A 20623-nucleotide genomic window follows, 5' to 3' on the forward strand; every position below is an offset into this window, starting at 1 on the left:
GTCCAGCAGCCAAACGCTGGCCACCGTCACCTCGTCCCTCTGCTCCTCCTGCAAGAATAAAAAACTCACTTTACAATCCTTTTACTCTCACAGTAACACAAACACACTGAAGAAAGACACACAGCTCTACCTAGCACTGATGAGGTCCCACAAAGACACACAAAGGGAAACAAAGCCATATATATATATATATATATATATATATATATATATATATATACAAGCCCCAAACACTTCCACATTCCATGTTTTTTTATGTCTGTCTCATTAAACTAAACACACACACCGAATGCTTAAAACAACCACAAACACACACTCTCACATGTACAGTAACACCACAGCCTGTGTCTGCTCTTTTAATGTTTACAAAACAAGGTAACCTCCATCAAAACGCATCCATGACCGAACGCACAATTCACCAAAAATCTTCTCTAACAAGGAATTCAGCATCTGTTTATATTCAAATGGATCAGAACCAGAATTCCTTTATTAAGAGAGAGATAATTAAAATAAACTAAATCATAAATATCTCAGTAACCTCCCAATCCCTGGGTTTTATCTAACAGAAACATATTTACCATGTAAAGGTGTATACAGTGGTATATGAAGCTATGAAGCTATGATCATTATTAAATTTAACAAATAACAATTTAATATTCTCCGATACAGCTGTCGCACAATAAACTATGTGACTCTCTAAACTTCACACACACACGCACACATTTTCAGATGATATGGGTGTGTGTGAGTCCAGTCAGGTGTGTGTGTGTGTGTGTGTGTGTGTGTGTGTGTGTTATTTGAGACATTTCCTGTCCTTTCGTATTCTATTTTTTAACAAAATAAATGTTACATTATACAACAGAGAACATGTGTGTGTGTGACCGTCCAGTTTCTCACACACACACACACTGTGACAAGTTTTTTATACACATACACACACACACACACACACACACACACACACACACACACACACACACACACACACACACACACACACACAGCTGCATTTCTTTAAGATTCTTAAAACACATGGTAAGACAAACACACACTTCCAGAATCAGCCTTACACACTCTGTGTACTGTTAATTTGGATCCTATGATGCATACAGAGGCTTAGAAACAAAAATACTGTCTGTCTCTGTCTCTCTCTCACACACACACACACACACACACACACACACACACACACACACACACACACACACACACACACACACACTCCTGTGACAGTAAAGTTGATCAACAAGGAGTCAAAAACCACCACACAGAAGCTAAAGAATGATTTCAACTAAACTATAAAAGTACACAGGTGTTATTGTGTGTTATATTTGCACACCATGACGTCCTACATCTAATCTGCAGTGTGATATGAAAGCTACACAACATCAGTACACAACATCAGTACACAACATCAGTACACACCCGTACTTGTTTAGCTGCGTCACTTCCTCTCACTGTACATACAGTGTGGACAATTTTCAAAATGACACATTTTCTGGCGAGGCTCAAATTTGGCGACGCACACACACACACACACACACACACACACACACACTTCAGGGCCACTGACAGATATTCCAGCTCTCTGAGAATAAAACTCTGGCCTGTGAGCGTCCTCTTATATGACGGAGATCAGGACATAAAAAACTCTTTAATGTTTCTTTGCCATCAGAAATTCAGATTTGAAGGTTTTACATGTTCTCAGTAGCCAGTTTATTTGGTGCACATGTAGAAACTATGAGAATTTTGGAAGCTGCAGGTTACGATGCTGAAGTGATTACTGAATATTTCATGATCCTGACAGATGTTCCTGTTATTGTGGCCACCCTGGTCCTGTCAGTGAGCTGAACAACAGAAGAATTAAAAGCTTCAATCAAAATCAAAACAAACATGGAACTTTTACAGAGGACTTTTGCTTGATGCTCCTAATTTGCATCTAAGTGTGTGAACAATCAGCTGATTTATTGAAGGAACACTTTTTTGCATCAACTGTTCTCAAGACGTTTTTACAAATTAAGGGGGAAAATGGGGCTTTAATGCTGGTTTACAGGGAAAGTTTAGGCTCATTATTATATCAGATTTGGGTTCGTTATGTCCCAAATCCACAGAGGACCACATATATTATTCAGCAGGGACCTCCTAGTTTCTTTAATATTTTGTATGAGAACCTCTGAATGAGTTCAAGTTGCAGACCGATCAGGATCAGACTGAAGGTCCTCACACAACAAAGCTTTGGTGATGGCTAACAGGTCAGACCAGCTGCTGTTTGCACTGAAATCTCCCTTTAAAAAGGACTTCACTGACGGCCTCTCACATGTACAGTAACACCACAGCCTGTGTCTGCTCTTATAACATTTACAAAACAAGGTAACCTCCATCAAAACGCATCTGTGAACGCACAACTCACCAAAAATCTTCTCTAACAAGGAATTCAGCATCTGTTTAAATTCAAATGGACTAGAATCAGAATTTCTTTATTTACCTCAGAGTGAACAATGGCAGAGAATTAAAATAAACTAAATCATAAATATCTCAGTAACCTCCCAATCCCTGGGTTTTATCTAACAGAAACATATTTACCATGTAAAGGTGTATACAGTGGTAAATATACAACTATATTTAGTGTTTTGAGTATATAGGTTCTACATTTATACATCATATGCATCTCAGCTGTGTGTGTTGCACTTAACACAACATATTGCACAGTTGAAGGAATCTAAAATATGAAGCTATGATCATTATTAAATATAACAAATAACAATTTAATATTCTCCGATACAGCTGTCGCACAATAAACTATGTGTCTCTCTAAATTTCACACACACGCGCACACATTTTCAGATGATACGAGTGTGTGTGAGTCCAGTCAGGTGTGTGTGTGTGTGAGTTATTTGAGACATTTGTTTGTCCTTTCATATTCTATTTTTTAACAAAATAAATGTTACATTACACAACAGAGAACGTGTGTGTGAAACTGGACAGTTTCATACACACACACACACAGACAAGTTTTTCATCTACACACACACACACACTCCGCTGTCCGTTGGTCCCATTGTAAGACACACACACACTTCCAGAATCCACCTTACACACTCTGTGTACTGTTAATTTGGAATCTATGATGCAAACAGAGGTTTAGAAACAAAAATACTGTCTCTCTCTCTCTCTCTCACACACACACACACACACACACACACACACACACTCCTGTGACAGTAAAGTTGATCAACAAGGAGTCAAAAACCACCACACAGAAGCTAAAGAATGATTTCAACTAACGTATAAAAAAACACAGGTGTTATTGTGTGTCATATTTGCACACCATGACGTCCTACATCTAATCTGCAGTGTGATATGAAATCTACACAACATCAGTACACAACATCAGTACACAACATCAGTACACACCCGTACCCTTGTTTAGCTGCGTCACTTCCTCTCACTGTACATACAATGTGGACAATTTTCAAAATGACACATTTTCTGGAGAGGCTCAAATTTGGTATCACACACTTCTGACAACTTCACACATACACACATACACAGACACACACACACACACACACTTCAGGGCCACTGACAGATATTCCAGCTCTCTGAGAATGAAACTCTGGCCTGTGAGCGTCCTCTTAAATATGACGGAGATCTGGACATTAAAAACACTTCAATGTTTCTTTGCCATCAGAGATTCAGATTCAAAGGTTTTACATGTTCTCAGTAGCCAGTTTGTTTGGTGCACATGTAGAAACTATGAGCATGTTGGAAGCTGCAGGTTACAGTGCTGAAGTGATTACTGAATATTTCATGATGACAGACTGTGTATGAGGTTAAGATGCAGACCAATCAGGATCAGACTGAAGGTCCTCACACAGCAAAGTTTTGGTGATGGCTAACAGGTCAGACCAGCTGCTGTTTGTACTGAAACCTCCTTTTAAAAAGGACTTCACTCACATCTTAACTCTAGCTGCACTGTTTAATTCTGTCACTTATTCTGCGGCTCTAAAGATGTCGCTTAAAGATCCTAAAAATATCCTGAATGGGCGTCTAAACCTGGAACACAGGTGTGTTCTAAGTGAAAGGTGTGTCTGCGTGCAGGGACACAAGCTGCTTGTATCAGACCTTCAGTTGCACCTGCACACACACACACACACACACACACACTTTTAATGTACACTTTTGTTATAGATCAATGTATTTCTGTACATTTTAAAGTAAATGTATTGATTGCTTCAGGTCTTGAATTGACCTTCTGATAAGAACAGAATTCAGTCACACTTAGGAAGTCAACACTCAGACCTGTTTACCTTCCTGTGCTGGGAATAACGGGTGTGGGGAGGCCCTGGATGTGTCCCACTCCAGACCAGCCTGACTTTCATAGTTCTGGGTGGTGCTGATAGAAACCATAGTGTTGGCTGATCGGTTCATGCAGCTGCCTCCGCCCTCCAAACAACCCTTATTGTCCCTTTCTACTCCATCGTCACCGTCGTCATTTTGCTCCTTAAAAACACAAACAAAAAAACATTCAGGGAAAAACTTCTTGCAGCATGCACCAACAAAAAACAACCTCCTGTATGTGTGTTTAAAATGCACAGAGCTGGGAGTGTAATTAAAGAGCAGCACCGTCTGTATTGAAAGCAGGTATCAGCGATGGGACGCCTGTTTGGGGGTGGGACAGGAACTGTGGGTGTCCGGCTTCTTCCAGCCCTTCCGGCCTGACAGCACAGCCTGCTCACAGTGGCTCCGCTCCGGCAAGACTGATTCTACATCTGCTGATACTTCAAGACACATGAAGACACAGGAGAATAGAATATATATGAAAATAGTTCCTACAAATACACAAAAAGGCAGAGTTAACACATAAATTTAGATTTCATGTTTTATATTGTATACACATGACACTAATGCAAGATTTTAAAAGCTTAATTTACGAATGATACAGCCAGATTATATAAATCATGTGTACACTCTTCATAAAGAGCTGCACTGCTTGTTGTTTACTTCTTTTTATTGTCAATTTCCTCTGTATTTAAAGTGTATTTTTGAAATTTCATTTCCTCATTTTGTTGTTCTTTTATTCTTATTCCTACCATGAGCTCTAAATGACTTTTATCTGCATTTTCTTCAATGTAAAGCTCATCACATCATGAACAAGATAAGTTCTAAATATAAAGCAGGATAATCTTGTCATCATTTAAAACATGACAAGTTTAAATTGACCTGCTTTTTAGTGCAATCTCTCATTTAAAAAAAAAAAAAACTAAAGAAGAAGAAGAAGCTGCCTGTGAGATGCAGCAGTGCTGCTCAGCCTCTCTGTGCCTTCAGCTGTACAGGCAGCCATTTTCTTTCAGACATGAGGAAGCTTCACTGAGGCTGCGCTGCTTATCAGAGGCGTTTACAGCCACCGGACACAGGAACAAACATGTGATGAACACACACAGCACCAGTGATACTAAAGCATGTTTTTTCAGTTATTCTTTGTACAAGCCTGCCTCCCAACTCATTGAGTAGTGTAGTACCAACAAAATGGCTGCCCTGCACCTTAAAGGATATCTGCACAGAGTGTATATGGAAGCAAGTGGAAGCTGTCAGTTTTCAAAGGGCTGCTGAAGACACAACTTGATTTCGAGTGTTTTAGGACGACAAACCATGAGGTATTTATCTAAGACTGTAAACATTAGGATACTTTAACATTTCTTTTGAATTGTTTTCACCCACGATGCAGAGGGGTTCTTCAAGAAAAATCTACAAAGAGACTCTCCATCATCAGAAATGATCCTAAAGATCCTAAAGGCGGCAAAGACACACTGAATGCAGTCTTTAAATTAGACTGATGATGATATTTTGGGCTTTAAGATAGAGAACTGCAGCCTTTTTCAATGCAGCTTCAATGCACAACACAGGTGTCCACCCTGTAAAAAGCAGCTCTTTAATATTCAGCCCTTTAATATTCAGTTTAACCTTTTATTCATCTTGATAAAGTATCACCTCCAAGCACACTGGCAGCAACTAACATTAAAATGTGCATTAAGAGTTTTAAAGGTGATCCCTCTGTAAAAGCAACAACTAATACACAATGAATGTGCACTCACTCTCACTCTCTCTCTGTACATGTTACAGTTTGTCGGCTGTCATCTTTAGAAATTAGAGTTTCTAGGTAAGTAAGTGTAGTTTTAAAACACACACACAGACAAGAATCCATCAAACCTGACACCGGCAGGTCGGGGGGTTGTTCTGTGTGCTCACAGGTAGAAAATAAAGAAAATAAAGAATGGTCTGGGTGTGTGTTAATGCTTAGACTACAAAGTGGACACAACACTGTTTGGAAATGTAAAGGAGAAAATAGAAAAGTGCAAAGCTGGGTGTGAAATTCTGTCATCTGAATTTATTTTATAGAGTTTTTAAATTTATACCTCCAACAATAGAATTATTTCCTCTAAGAGGTCACATTCACACCATAACATAGACGTGGATGATGCTTTATGAAGCTCAGCTTTATACAACACTGAGCTGAAATTATAGATAATAAATAAAATGTAAACTGAGCAAGACAGATTGGATGGAAAAATGTAAACATAGGTTTTTATCTGAACTAACTGACCACACACACACACACACACACAGGGACATGATATCACCTGGAGCTGCAATAAGACTTTCTAGCACCATCTGATGAGGACATACTGAGATAAACAGCTCCTAAAACTGGGAGAAGGATGTCTTGGATATTTAGATGATGAAGTTTTATGACTTTAGACTTAAGGTGCAACTTAAGGGGAGAGATAGTTAGAAGTCCACGGAAAACTGAAGATTTTAAAGTTTGAAGACTCTGCATCAGTAAAAAAACAAACTGCAATCACTCATAAATTAAATTAAATTAATTAAGAAACCTTTATTAGTCCCACAATGGGGAAATTGCTTAAGGCAGCCCAGCAAAGAGCGCCATATACCAGTAAGTACACTGGAGGTGATGCAGGTAAAGTGCCTTGCCCAAGGACACACAACAGTGACTAGGGAGGAGTTGGGATCGAACCACCAATTATTGGACAACCCTGCTATACCACTGAGCCACTGCTGCCCTATTAAAGCTCTACTAAAAACCTCCTCTGGAGTTTAAAATGTACAAATAAGTAAACCCATAAAGAAAAAACACCAGCAGGTATGAAAATGAAAAGCTGCTTCTCAAATCAAACCAAAGCAGAAATTCAAATGATTCTCACCTACTTGAGAATCCCGTAAGAGTATATTAAGATGATGTGACGTGTCTGAAGGAGGAGCGTAACGCTTGTTTACAACTTGACCGCATGTTGACTCTTCTCAAAAAGAGTCCATTAACACCCTTTTTTTTTACTCACATAATCCAGCTGCAGCCTGTATTTTCTTCTAATTGTGAATAAAGATGGTTACATCACTATAATGTGTGAGGTCAAATTCAGCTGAAAACATCCAGACGAGCCAGATTTTGTGTTTTCTGAGCTAAAATATCATTTTCAGCATTTTACCAGCTGTAAGCCTGCAGCTCTGCTCCGATTATTGTGGAGAAAATAAAGGAAAAAGTTGATTTTGTTTGTCAGAGTCTGACTACACGGATCCAAACTGATGTTCGATTTGTAGAATTTCAATAAAAACTGGGACAAAATGTGCAATATGTGTCATAACAATCTGTAATTACTTGTACAGGTTATTTACAGACACAGTTTAGCCCTCCTCTGTCTGTTTTTTTTTTTTTTTTGGAAAGTGTGTGTCAGCATGCCCTGACCTGAAATATTCAAGCAGGGTCATATTTGTTTTCTGTGTAAATTACCAATATTAACTTAAATGGCACGGCTCTGATCAGGATCCTGTTGTCGTGGGACGATTGGAGAAGATGCACAGAGAAAAAAGCAGGAGGCTGCTTTCACTGACTTTAATGAAAAAAAACAAAAACACATCAGAAACAAAGACTCTACATTTGAATTAAACTGCATTTAGGATGGATTTAGTCCTTATAAACACACAAACACAACAGATACTGGTTGTGTTTGCATTCTGTGGAGTTTATATTGAATTCATTTTGACACAGACTGTTTTATTTCTCTGTTAATTATAACCATAAACATCATTTCAGACACTCAGGTGAAACTTTTCCTGTCATCATCTGTCTTAATCTGGATGCATCCTAAAAAGAGTTTTCCTACTTTTTCTTTCTTTTTTTTTTGCTTATGAAACTGATTACATAAACTAAAAATCTGCATAGTTACTGAACAAAACACGTATTTTTCCTGGAAAAAAAGGCCAACGTGAGCTCGACAGAATGTGTAACAGTGTTACCAGTTAAATATCTAAAGACTTTTCTTTAAAACAAGGTTTTAGAAAGTGTGTGTGTGTGTGTCCCCTGTGTGTGCTCATACCCACCCTGACCCACACACACACACAGCTCAGATTTTATGATTATATACTTTTTCCTATTGTTATAAAGGCGTTGCTATAAGAACCATTAACCATGTATATTATAGTAAAACTTCCAAGAGTGGCAGATTTCTGCAGGTGTGTGTGTGTGTGTGTGGGGTGTGTGTGTGTGTGTGTGTATGTGTGTGTGTGTTGTAAATAAAACACCAAATTACAATATGTTATCTGTCACTAAACAAAAATTGGTGTGGTAAAGAGAATAAAATGATGAAAACTGAGTTTAAACACATTCTGTGCACAAACAGCATTAAAAAGAAGGAGCACAGACGTTTCTATTAGTACTAATAGAACTATTAGTAATCTTGGAAATCAGTGAGTTGTGCACATCGAAGGCTTTTATTGTATTATAAAACATTTTTTAATAGAATTAGAACATCCACAGTGTTTAGACCTTGTCCTGGTTTCTGTTCTGGGCTCTTTTTAGTAAACAAACTGTCACATTTAGTTGTTCTACATTTAAGCATAATGCTGTATGTGACATCCTTCAGTACATATGTGACTCCATTATTATTAAAACAGGAGGAAAAACTGAGAATTTAGTGAAATATTTCTTTTGATTTCTTGCTTTAACCCTTTTAAAATCATCATAGAAGCACCGAACATGAGCTTATTTTACCAGTTCTGCCCCTTTGCATCAAAAATGTTCGATTAAATGATGAAAGCATGTTAGTGGACTTCGTGTTCATGTTATTTGTACCATATAGTAACAGAATGAAGAGTGAAGCACATGTAGATTACAGATAAAAGAGAAAAACTCTCTCTGTCACACACACACACACAGATAATCTTACCTCAACCATTACATTTGTAGTAATAGAATTCTGATTCTGATATTTAAACCTTTGTATAAAATGTTTCTTGGAAAGTTTTGCAGATGCTCTTGATCAGTTTTCAGTATGATGTTAAAAATCTTTTCCTGAATAATTCTCTTGGAAAACGTAATGTTTGTAGCATGGATGTGATTTTTCACATGAGTATTACAAATGTGTGTTTATAAAAAAGCTAAAAAGCTACAGAGGAGAATTAAAGGGAGTAAAATGTTTCTCTTGTTGTATGTGGTATAAAATAAAGCAGGTCTTTGATAGTCTGGATGTTTATTTGTGTGGTAAATTAAAATAAGTTATATATAATTAAGTGGAAATCATTGATGAGGTTATGTTTGCAACTAAACATTGTGCGTGAGTGTGTGTGTGTCAGACAGACAACACAGAGAGCTCAAGTAGAAAAGAAAGTGTGAGGGTGAGTCAGTAAGTGTCAGGATGAATGCGTCAGTGTACGAGTGAGAATTTACTTGTGAAATTCTGCATTCCTGACATATGCAAGTGTGTAAGAGTGTGTGTGTGTGTGTGTGTGTGTGTGTGTGTGTGTGAGTGTCTTCGTCCATCAGCTGTGAAGACAAAGGAACAGTTTGTTATCACATTTGACTCAACTTGTTCATGAATGACTCCTGTTGGATAAAAAAAAAAAAACATAAATATACTTTTCAAATTTGTATTATTTATAATTTGGTTGGTTTCTGAAGTAGCAGCTGCAGAAGAGGAACACAAAAACTTATTGGAGACCCACAACTGATGCACACAAATAAAGAAATAATGTGTGCGCGCACGGTCGGACCAACAAAAGAAAGGATGTGAATTTAAGTCTATTTATACTTGGAGTAAATGGACTGTGCGCTGAGATGGGGAGACGGCCCCCCCGCAGCACCGCTGACGTCCGGACACACACTGACTTGTGTGTTTTTTTGTCTAAGCGTAAGCATGTGTGTGTGTCACGTACCAGGATGACAGAGTTACCTCTTACCAAACCGTCCCACTTTTCTGAATCATTTCCCTACAACACTTATGGCACGGGCAGGTTCCTGTGACTCATTCACCAGGAGCTGTGTGTGAGTCTGTGTGTGTCTGTGTGTGGCGGGTACAAGGGGCAGATTAAAAGTCATATAATGTATGTTTGGTTGAAATAATCAAGAAGGTGGAGTTTGCTGCAGGACATTTTGGCAGAGGACAGGAATCTCCGATCGGAACTGGCAAAGCATTATGCCCTCCTGTACACACACACACACACACACACACACTCAAAATTTGGTGCATTGCCGGGCAAAATAACACACTGTCAAATGAATGATTTTGCCCAAACCTTGCCTGAATTCTTCAGAAAAATATACATATTTAATATTTTGTCACTATAACATGAGACTTTGTTTATCTATTAATACAGTGATCAGTGATCAATCAAACATGCATCTCAGTCAACTAAATGGCAAAATCAGATTAATAATTGCGTAAAAAAATAAAGGGAAGATTAACAACTTCACATGATGTGTTGACTTATGATCAAAATATCATCTGCATCTCTACATTGTGCCAGTTTATTATAAACATAAATGTTTAATGTCAAGAAATGACTTAAAGTCACATGACCAGACCGACGCCTCTGAATCAAGAAGACAACGAGCGGCTGGAGCCATGTGTGAGTCTTTAACTACAAACCTGAAGTCTGGTTAGTGTGACAGTGAGTCCATTTTTAAACTTAAATTAAATCCATAAAATGTTTGCTATAAAGAAAAAAACACAGAATATAAGTGACAGATTTTTAAAGAAAACTAAAAATATGATGCTTGTTTTGATGGAAATATGGAAAAACACATGAATACAGATTGTATTTTGAACCTGTGATTCAGAATAGTAGAAAAAAATGATAAATGATGATGCACACTGTCTTTGCCGTCATTATCAGTGCAGTTTGCCATAATTTAGACAATAAATATAATCAACTCTGACATTAGACTACTAGGTTTGTTGTTCAGACGATAAGTTTGCATTATGTCAGTATTTTCATACATGTTATGTTTGAACTGTGGATGCACACATTTGATCAGAGCTTTATATTGTCATTATAGGAGAGATAATGGCTGCTGTGCACATGTTCACCTGATCCTAATTCATTAAAATGATAAAGGATTGAAACAAATAAGCAAAATGTCTAGTTAGTCCTCAGGAGGTTTTAGAGGTGGAGCTGGTTGCTGGTTAGCATGAGTGATAGAAGAGTGGTTACTTAAGAATCTGAATAGAGCTTTGTACTATAAGAGATTCCCTGGTTACACAAAGAGGCGACCAAAAAAATAAAAAGGAAAAAAAAATAGTCCGAATACAAGCAGTCCCCATTCACTCCATATTTTTCAGCAAGGTTCCCCCGTCGGGGCTTTTTTTTTTAAAAAAAAAATAAAAGAAGTAGTAATAAACCATGTAAACATCAACACAATGACTTTTAACCTGATGAACTTTGGTACTGTTTGTTGTAAACAGTACATACCTGCAGTCACTGTGAGAACACACACCTTCCACAGACTTCCATGGCTGCACACACACACACACACACCTGTGTGAGAAAGCACAGAAGGACATTTTCTCATAACTATGTCAAAATGTGACTCCTTTGCAGTGACAGAAGAGAATTAATTAAGTCAGAGGGTTAAGTGATAGTTTGTATGTTAAGTTGGGGAACTTGAAATCTGCCAGATTTTCAGAAAAGAAAAGAAAAGAAAAATCCAATAGCGTGAAGTGGTCATCAAAGGACAGCCACGGGATCAGATGTGACAGCAGATCAGGACACCTGCTAACTGGCTTCAGCTCAATCTGTTAGCATTGTTAGCATAGCAGCCAGCTTGCTAAGCAGGACTGCCTTATAGCATGAACCAGTATACAGACCAGCCAGTTTACAAAATATATGACTCTTGGCTAGTTGTTGCTATTTAATAAAATCACACTCATAACATAACATAATATTTTCTTCTCTTTTTCTTTCTGGAAATATTTGATGGTGTACGTACACAATCAGCCTGATCAAATCTACAAATTGAGCAACACAGATGTGACTGCACAGCCGCTACGTTACATTAAAGTTGTGTTAACGTCACACACACACAACCTCTCCTGGTTGTGTGTGTGTGTCTCTATAGTCACCCACATCACATGCACAACAGAGGGGTTCCACAGGGGAAGTATGGATGTACCTTAATCCTGCAGCACAAAGGCCAAGGAGAGGAGGAGGAGGAGGAGGAGGAGGAGAGGAGGCACAGGATAGAGGAGGAGGAGAGTGTGAAGAAGAGGGAGAAGAAAGAGCAAAGAGTTCAGGGTGGTGAGACACACAGAGCAGGAGAGTTAGAGGAAGAAGAGGAGGAGGAGGACGCAGCAGCCGAGTTTCAGTCAGTCAGTCAGGATTTCCCCTCTGTCAATCCTCACCTCGGGGCCCCTGAGAGAGATGAGTGAATGAGAGAGGAGGATAAAGATGGAGCAAGAGGGGGGAGACAGATGAGAGGGAGGAGGAGGACGGGGAGGAGGAGGGGGAGAGAAGAATCACAAGTGAGACAAGACCAGGGGTAAGGACAAAAACACAATGAAAGAAATCAGCAGGAAATTATGGAACAGTCTCAAACAGAGAGAAAAGGCTTCAGTTAGCAGCTTCCGAACACGATGAAGTATCTGTTACCTCAGACGTTGACTTTAACAGACCTGCAGCTTTACATTAACCAGCACAAGACGTGGCTCTTATTGTGAAGCCAGACAAAGACACTGTGAAGCAGCCATCGCTCTGCACAAATATGTCACAAACACTTTTTATCTTTAGCAATGGTTTCATGTTCTGATCAGAGCAGTATGACTGGATTTTATAGCAGGATACAGTGAGTTAAACTCCATGTTTTCAATCAGAAGTGATCAAACTGATTTAAATGATGCTTAAATCAGCAGACAGTGAATTTCTTACTACCGTAAACCCTGATCTAAAGCCTGAAACCTAACCGGCCCCTTCATCAGTTGTGTTTGCAGCAAAGTAAAACTTCATGTGACTACAGCACAATTTATATATATTTTATTTTTTTACAAAACTGTCAAGTCTCTGATGTCACCTCAGCACAAGTTATTGTATCAAGCATGCAACAAGTGCAGGTGTGGACAACATCTGTACCTGCCCCTGATGTCTGAGCTGCCTGATGAACCCACAAAGATCTCATCTGGTTAACATAGATCTCATGTCTTTCAAACTTTAGTGTTGTTTTGAGTAAAAGTAGAATGCAGCCATGCTTCTTTCCAACCAAACGGGTGCTTTGTGTAACATAAAGACATCTTCTGACCGGTAACTCACCATTGATACTAACAGCAAATCCACAACTTTAATCCTAAAAATGTAAAACTTTAGTTGAGTGTGTGTTGTCTTCTCAGTCCACAATTAGTCTCTTGTTGTCAACTTTATCTGCAGAATTTATCAGTTAATATTATCCGATCTAAGCAAACATAGTTTATGATCAGCTGCAGTGATCAGTCGTCAATACAAAAAGTACAGACGCACACATGCTGAGGCGTCACCTGAATGAAAACAGGAAAAAGTCTGATTGATCCTGATCGATGATCAGGATCAAAAAATAAACTTAACCCAAAATTGTGTGTGTAAACGGATGTGTGTCCTGCATCGTGTGTGTGTGTGTGTGTCATACTGTGTGCAGGCCTACAGCTCGGGCGTATAAAACATTGTTCAGCTAAAAATAAATAAAGGGCTCGGGAGAGGAGCGAAAAGCATTGTGCACTGTGAGTCACGACCAGGAGTGGTGGTGACGATACACTCCCCCCACTATGCACACACACACACACAATCACACCTTCTCCTTCCCATTCAAGTGCCGAAAGAGAAAGCACCATCCGCTTCTCGACACCATGACTTCAAGACCTCCAGAAACTTCACAAAAAAAACCACAACATCACACAGACACATGGACACAACAGGGAGACATCCGACAACCACGAGACAGCAAAACGCATCAAAACTTCTCCGTTAAAGGAAGATTTCCACTAATTTTATGATACATATAAGTTGATTTATAACATAATTTTACATCCTTAGATACATGTCAACACAAACATTACAGTCTCTCCTGCACACAACACAAAATGGGACGACACCAGATGTTAAAGTGAAAGAAAAATGCCTGAAAAGTGAAAGAAATGTTCAGAATTCTTAAAGAAACACATCATGTTATCATGCAGACAGAAGGTAAAAATAGAAGTAATCTGTGTTTTTGTGTGACTGACTGAAACCTCAGTGTGTCCCATGTTGGGCTGATGTCAGACCCATAAAAAAATGTCAAGCTCTGTGACTAAAACCCTCCACGGCAGGATTCGTCCTCCACTCAGTCTCTGATTTAATAGGCACATGCCACCTGCATGAACAACTCTCTTATTGCTTGGTTATTCCTGTACTCTTGGAAAGATCAATCTATTTGTCAGCATGCGGACAAGGAACCAGGATGAGAAAAATGTTGCACAGATGGTTTTAAGCATTTTCAATCTTTTTGAAGTCTTTGCATGTGTGTAAACATTCGATGTCAACTGAACAGCGTTTTTTTGTCTTCATTTCTGTGCTTCTACTCACACAAAGATTGAGACTAAAAACAATTTCACCGAGGAGTAAATACTGTTTCGTTACAACCCCAGTTTAATTAATGAAACCGTGACACTAAATGCTGACTGGCCGACATCAGCTCCTCATCTAATTCGAAAGATGTAAACCTGCTGAAAGGCAGAATTTCAGTCCAGCAGCTTGGTGACGGAGCCAGTTAGTCAGGTACAGTCCCAACAAAAAGATGTGTCCAAAAACTCACACCAAATCTGTTATGAGGACTGAACGCATCACATACTGGACCAGTCTGAACCATTCTGCAAGTGTGTTAACATCTGCTCCTATGGGTGTCTTGACCCTTGAACTGAAAACAGCGTGATTCAAAATCTAGACACATCTAGGCCGAACCAGTGTTCACCACCAGACTGCCTAATATAATGCAACCTAACACATCACCACCTCTGGCAATGACCTGGACTATTTTGTCAGAGCTGCATCAATATCACAAAGAAGGTATTTTTACTACTCACGATGCAAATGTCAAGGTTGGATGCAGAGGACTCAAAGCCGGGCAAAGGATTCTACTTTCCAGATGAGTTTTATTAAAAATGAAACGCAAAAACCCAAATCCAACTACACCCAGAACTAAACCAGGAAAGCCAACTAACAAAACAATCCGACAAACTTACAGCCCAGGGCAAGGGGAGGATAACGAGACAATCTGGCACAAAGAGATTCACAGGACTTAAATAGACAATGGAACAAGACACAGGTGAGACACATTAGGGCGGGGCAAGACTTTCAAAATAAAAGAGGAAACAGGACAGAACCAAAGCACGAAGACAGCCAGAAACAGGGCAACACATGGGACACCAGAAAAACCCACAAAACAACAAGGAAATCAAGAATTAAATCACAAAACCACAAATAACAAAAAAAACACATGACGACAGCAAAGGTGTTACCGTTATTGTGTCCAGCCCCTGTTCATGATCATCTACACAGCCAAGAGTGTGAGGACAAAGGAGGTGAGCTATAACATCTATAGCCAGTTTTCCAGGTTTACTAGGTAAAAATTGAATTTTGTGTCCTTTAATTTTTTGTCAGTGGCTCATACTGCTGTTCATCAACATATCTCTATATGTATCTCTCTCTGTATGTATATGTCTCTATAAGTTTTGCACACATGGATTTTTTTGCAGTTTATCTACTGTTCCTGCAGGTTTGCCTGTCTTTGCAGAGAACTCCCTCTTTCTCCAACATCAGCTCAGCTACTCACTTTGAATGACACCCAAATTCAGAGTCCCAGTGAAGCCCAAATTTCTACCATTACACAATTAAAATTTAAAAAGAAAAGGCATGTTCTGTGGAATCTGGCAGCCTCTCCTGACAAATTTCTTCATCTGCAGATGTTTGTGGGTTTTATGTGATACAGAAGATATCACCAAGCTACTATAATGCTCTAAAAAAGGACAATAAGAACACCAACATATGCACCAATGAATGTACAGACACAGAGGTTCATAGACCTGCAAGAAAAACCTCAAACATCTGCAGATGAAGGGATTTGTCAGAAGAGGTGGACAAACTTAAATAAGTTAAAGAAGGATGTCTAGAGTCAGTTCTGTGGACGTTATGATGGTTTTTGTCCTGACATGCATTACAGGACCTTACATCACTTTCTGCACTGTGTCCCAGTCAGTTCAGTCTGCTACAGGTCGTCTCCAACTCTCGAGTCAAAATTCTGGACACAACACAAGAACAATTCCACAGCAAAGCTTCGAATACTCCGGAGAGTGGTTACTTTTTTTAAAAAAACAACAAAATAAAAAGTGAGTGGGAAGGTAGTGTTTGAATTTTTAGGTAATTGAAGCAACCGTTTTTATGCAGCATTAAAACTTTTTCTACATTACACGTGAAAACGTGCAACAAGTGTGGGTAAAGACTAGTCACCATGGTAACCACAAAACCCATATAAACAGAGGCTTGTTGTAGAAGGAGGATGTTCAGCTGGACCTCACCAGGAAAATGTAACACGAGGTTGATATTTTTTCGTCCTTGGAAACAAAGTGTGAATGTATTTTTCCGTGTTTATTGGGGGGGGGGGGTAACATGGAGAAACATGATCACATGTTGCATTAACTGTAATCTAATGTTATATTTCAGGCAGTCCAGCCACATGTTCCACTGACAAAAACGTGAGGACGTGTTGGAGATAGGAGTTTAAACCAGCCCAGCCTCACAAACATCCACCCTGTACACATCTGCTGCCGAATCCAACCACAATTTAAAAACACTAAGCACAAATGAAAATGAAACGCTTGTGGTGTTAGGGGGACTCGAACCCCAGACTACTGAATTAAAGGCTGCTACGTTGCGTACCCCCCCCACCACCCCCAAACTACGCCTTTATACTCAAAACTGTATATCACATGTACCATGTACAGATGACATTGTGCAATATGATTATATGTCAACAGAATATACACTGTAACCTTGTATCATATCTGGCGGTTATAATATCAACCAAATGTGACATTTTTCACGAAGACATGTTGGAGATCCATCCTTGGAACTACCCAGTGTGTACCACTGGATATCTGCGCGTTAAATGTGCTGTTGGGGGTGGAACCCATCACTATGGTGGCTTAAAATGACGGCAGCAGAAGTGAACATTTATCCTTATAGAATGAACACAAAACATTATCCCTGCTCTTATCTTAACTAGTAGGATTTGAAGTCTAACCCTAAACACAAGTAATAAATAAATGGAAGTAATGTGGTTCCATCCATCATCTGAACCCGCTTTGTCCTGCCATGCAGGAACCTATCCCTAGCTGTACGAATCACTTTACTAAAATTAAACAACAATGTAAACAGGGACGGGAACCCATTCCAGGTGATAAGTCCACTGCAGGGTGAGTAACTCCAACCACCCCTCCAGCCTCATGTCTGTCTTTCAGTGCAGCTACCACAGTGGCGTGGGATTTCTCTTACACCACTCAAGGTCCACCTGATGTCTGTGCCCACTGCATAAACAGTGGATAGGAATGTACAGGACAGTTCACACCTACAAAGTCCGGTGAATGTACATTTGCTTGTGTTTTACTTAAAAAGAAATTAGAATTTGTTTTCTGGTGCATGGACATCAGACTCAAGGACTTGTGATAAACACAAAAAAGCGGGTATGTAGAAAGACATGTTGAGTCTTTGACAATAAAATGTCACACAAACACTTGTGTACTTGCAGACAAAGTACACATTCAGTCTAACAACTGCACAGGTGTGAAGCCAGTGAGTGATCATATTCTCACAACTGCACTGGTGACTCCTGCTGGTTGGTTGAAGCGACATGTGAAAGGTGTGGTTCGGGCTAATTCACCATTGACAACGAACCTCCATGCTGCCTTATGAGAGCCATCAACACTCTGCTCTGAGTGGAAGCGAGCTACAACATGGACGACAAGACTAGGCGGAAACAGGGGTAAATTGTGTGTTTGTTGTGGACTATTTTCATTGGAGGATTGAGACGTAGCTTTTTCACAACTTTTAATATTTCTGGTAGCAGAAATGTGCACGAAGGACTGACACACAGTACATTGACTGTGTTGCAGGAGCTGTGGATAATGCTCAGTGTTGTGTTTGCTTTGTTTCTGGACAATAACAAATGTCTATGGCACAGAGGAATAAGCTGTAGTAAGACTTGGGCTACAAAGAATATTCTGAAAAGCACCACCACCTCACGTTTTTTGTTTCAATCAGTTCTATTCTACATATCAATACACTCAGGCTAAATTACTTGAATGCCATTTATGCAGCTTCATTCCTGCTCAGAGGTTTGATGATACATGTGGAGTGGACACATTAAAAAAAAAGGACTCCACAATCATCGGAGTCTATATTTCAAATTGTCTATTGATACCTTTTAAAATCATCAAATCTCTAATATGGAGGCAGTTTAATTGTCTCCACATGTGGTTTTCCTGAGTCTGCAGACTCAAACCCCACTGTGCCCTTAGTGGATGCTGCTCTCCGTGGGATAATCCCTAGAGATAAATGAATAAAATACATCTTCTATTTTTGATTAAAAAAAGTAAGCATATGCTGTGTTATTAACTGTAGCTCACGTCTTAAAAGCCCTGTGGACGCAGTTTTAACTATGACGTCACGTCTCTAAATATAGCTTTGCACTGCTACCTCCTATTAAAAGAAGACCAAAGATTGTCTGTGGATATTTGGGAACATGCTATGATTGATCAGGTGATGTCTGTACAAAAAATGCACCTTTTTTGTTTGAGGTAGAACATGTGTGTGTGTGTGTGTGTGTGTGTGTGTGTGTGTGTGTGTGTGTGTGTGTGTGTGTGTGTGTGTGAAGACAATAAATAGGTACATTATCTCAGCAGTGCTGCTGTACTTTGGATGTGCAGATGCCATAGATGCGTCACATCACATGACGCATGTCGTTCATTCACATCTTGTGCTCCAATCATAGTGTGTTTTTAGTGTTGGAAGCCAAATACACCAACATCAGCATCATGACAGCAGACCATATACAAAATATGCAGATGCTGGATTTGACAGGAACATTACACCGACTGTATGTTGTACAGAATTTGTCTTGTTTGAGTGAATGGAGCCATGAGAACAATAAGGACTCAGATTATGAGTTAAAGAGTTAGTTCAACAGTCATGGAGCCACACACACACACACACTGAAGACACATTTCAGGGTATTGTCCTGGTTTTGTTTAGCTGCACTGACAGTGATGGAAAATTATACTTAGCCATTTATACAACAATGTGTGTATCTTCTAATAGTGTCTTTGTGGAACCATATTCTGCTAAAAGAATTGTAATTTATATGGATTAAATGTAGACAAATACAATCTTGGGACTACAGATCACCAGAGATTATGTGTTCACACCTGTTTAGCATCAAACCGCCTGTGATTTTCACTTCCTGCCTAAACAACAGGGAGCACCTGAACGCACCATCAAAGGGTTTGTAACAGGGATGCAAAACGGCTGCCATGCACAGTCTCCAGCAGGTAGCAGGTAAGACGGAGCCTATTGGCCAACTCAATTCATCACATCCATGTCATAAGGGTTAAGTCTATCTCACTATCTCATTTACAGCAGTAATGAAACAGAATGTAAAGAACCAGGGAGTCACTAGAATTTAATTTTTTGATGAATTCTGCACTAGGTGGTGGGTGCATGCGCACATCTTCTTTACTGACAGCGTTATTACAAGGGCAAGCAGCTCTAACGTGACGCAGAGGTGTTGCCCGGATTGTCTACGATGTGATGACTCACGCTGAGGGCTGACATGGCAGGTATTTGGGAGAAGACTTAACATCTCCCGATGCCAACAACAAGGAGAATAAACGAGCAGACATCCTACAGCACGCAGGGATGCCTGTTTACAGGCCAAACAGAACCAGAACCAGACCTTTTTATTTGCTGTCGCTACTCATGACTGAAACAAACCCACAATGACCCAACAAAGTTCAGCTACAAGCCACATGTCTGAATCTACGACTTTCAGCCAAATTATTAGAACATATCATGTATGACGTGATGTATCAGGACAACAGCAAAGCACACCTGAACCAGGATGATGCGATTCATCACAACAAAACTATATACAACACTGACAAGCATGTGTTAACAAACACTCCAAAGCCCGGATGATATTGCAAATTTACAAGCGTCAATTAAATGTACACTTATGGCCCACAAATAGCTCAATTATTACAGAAAAAGAAGAAGACATAGAAAC

This window comes from Parambassis ranga, chromosome 19 (assembly GCF_900634625.1).
Source record: "Parambassis ranga chromosome 19, fParRan2.1, whole genome shotgun sequence".
Lineage (NCBI taxonomy): Eukaryota > Metazoa > Chordata > Actinopteri > Ambassidae > Parambassis > Parambassis ranga.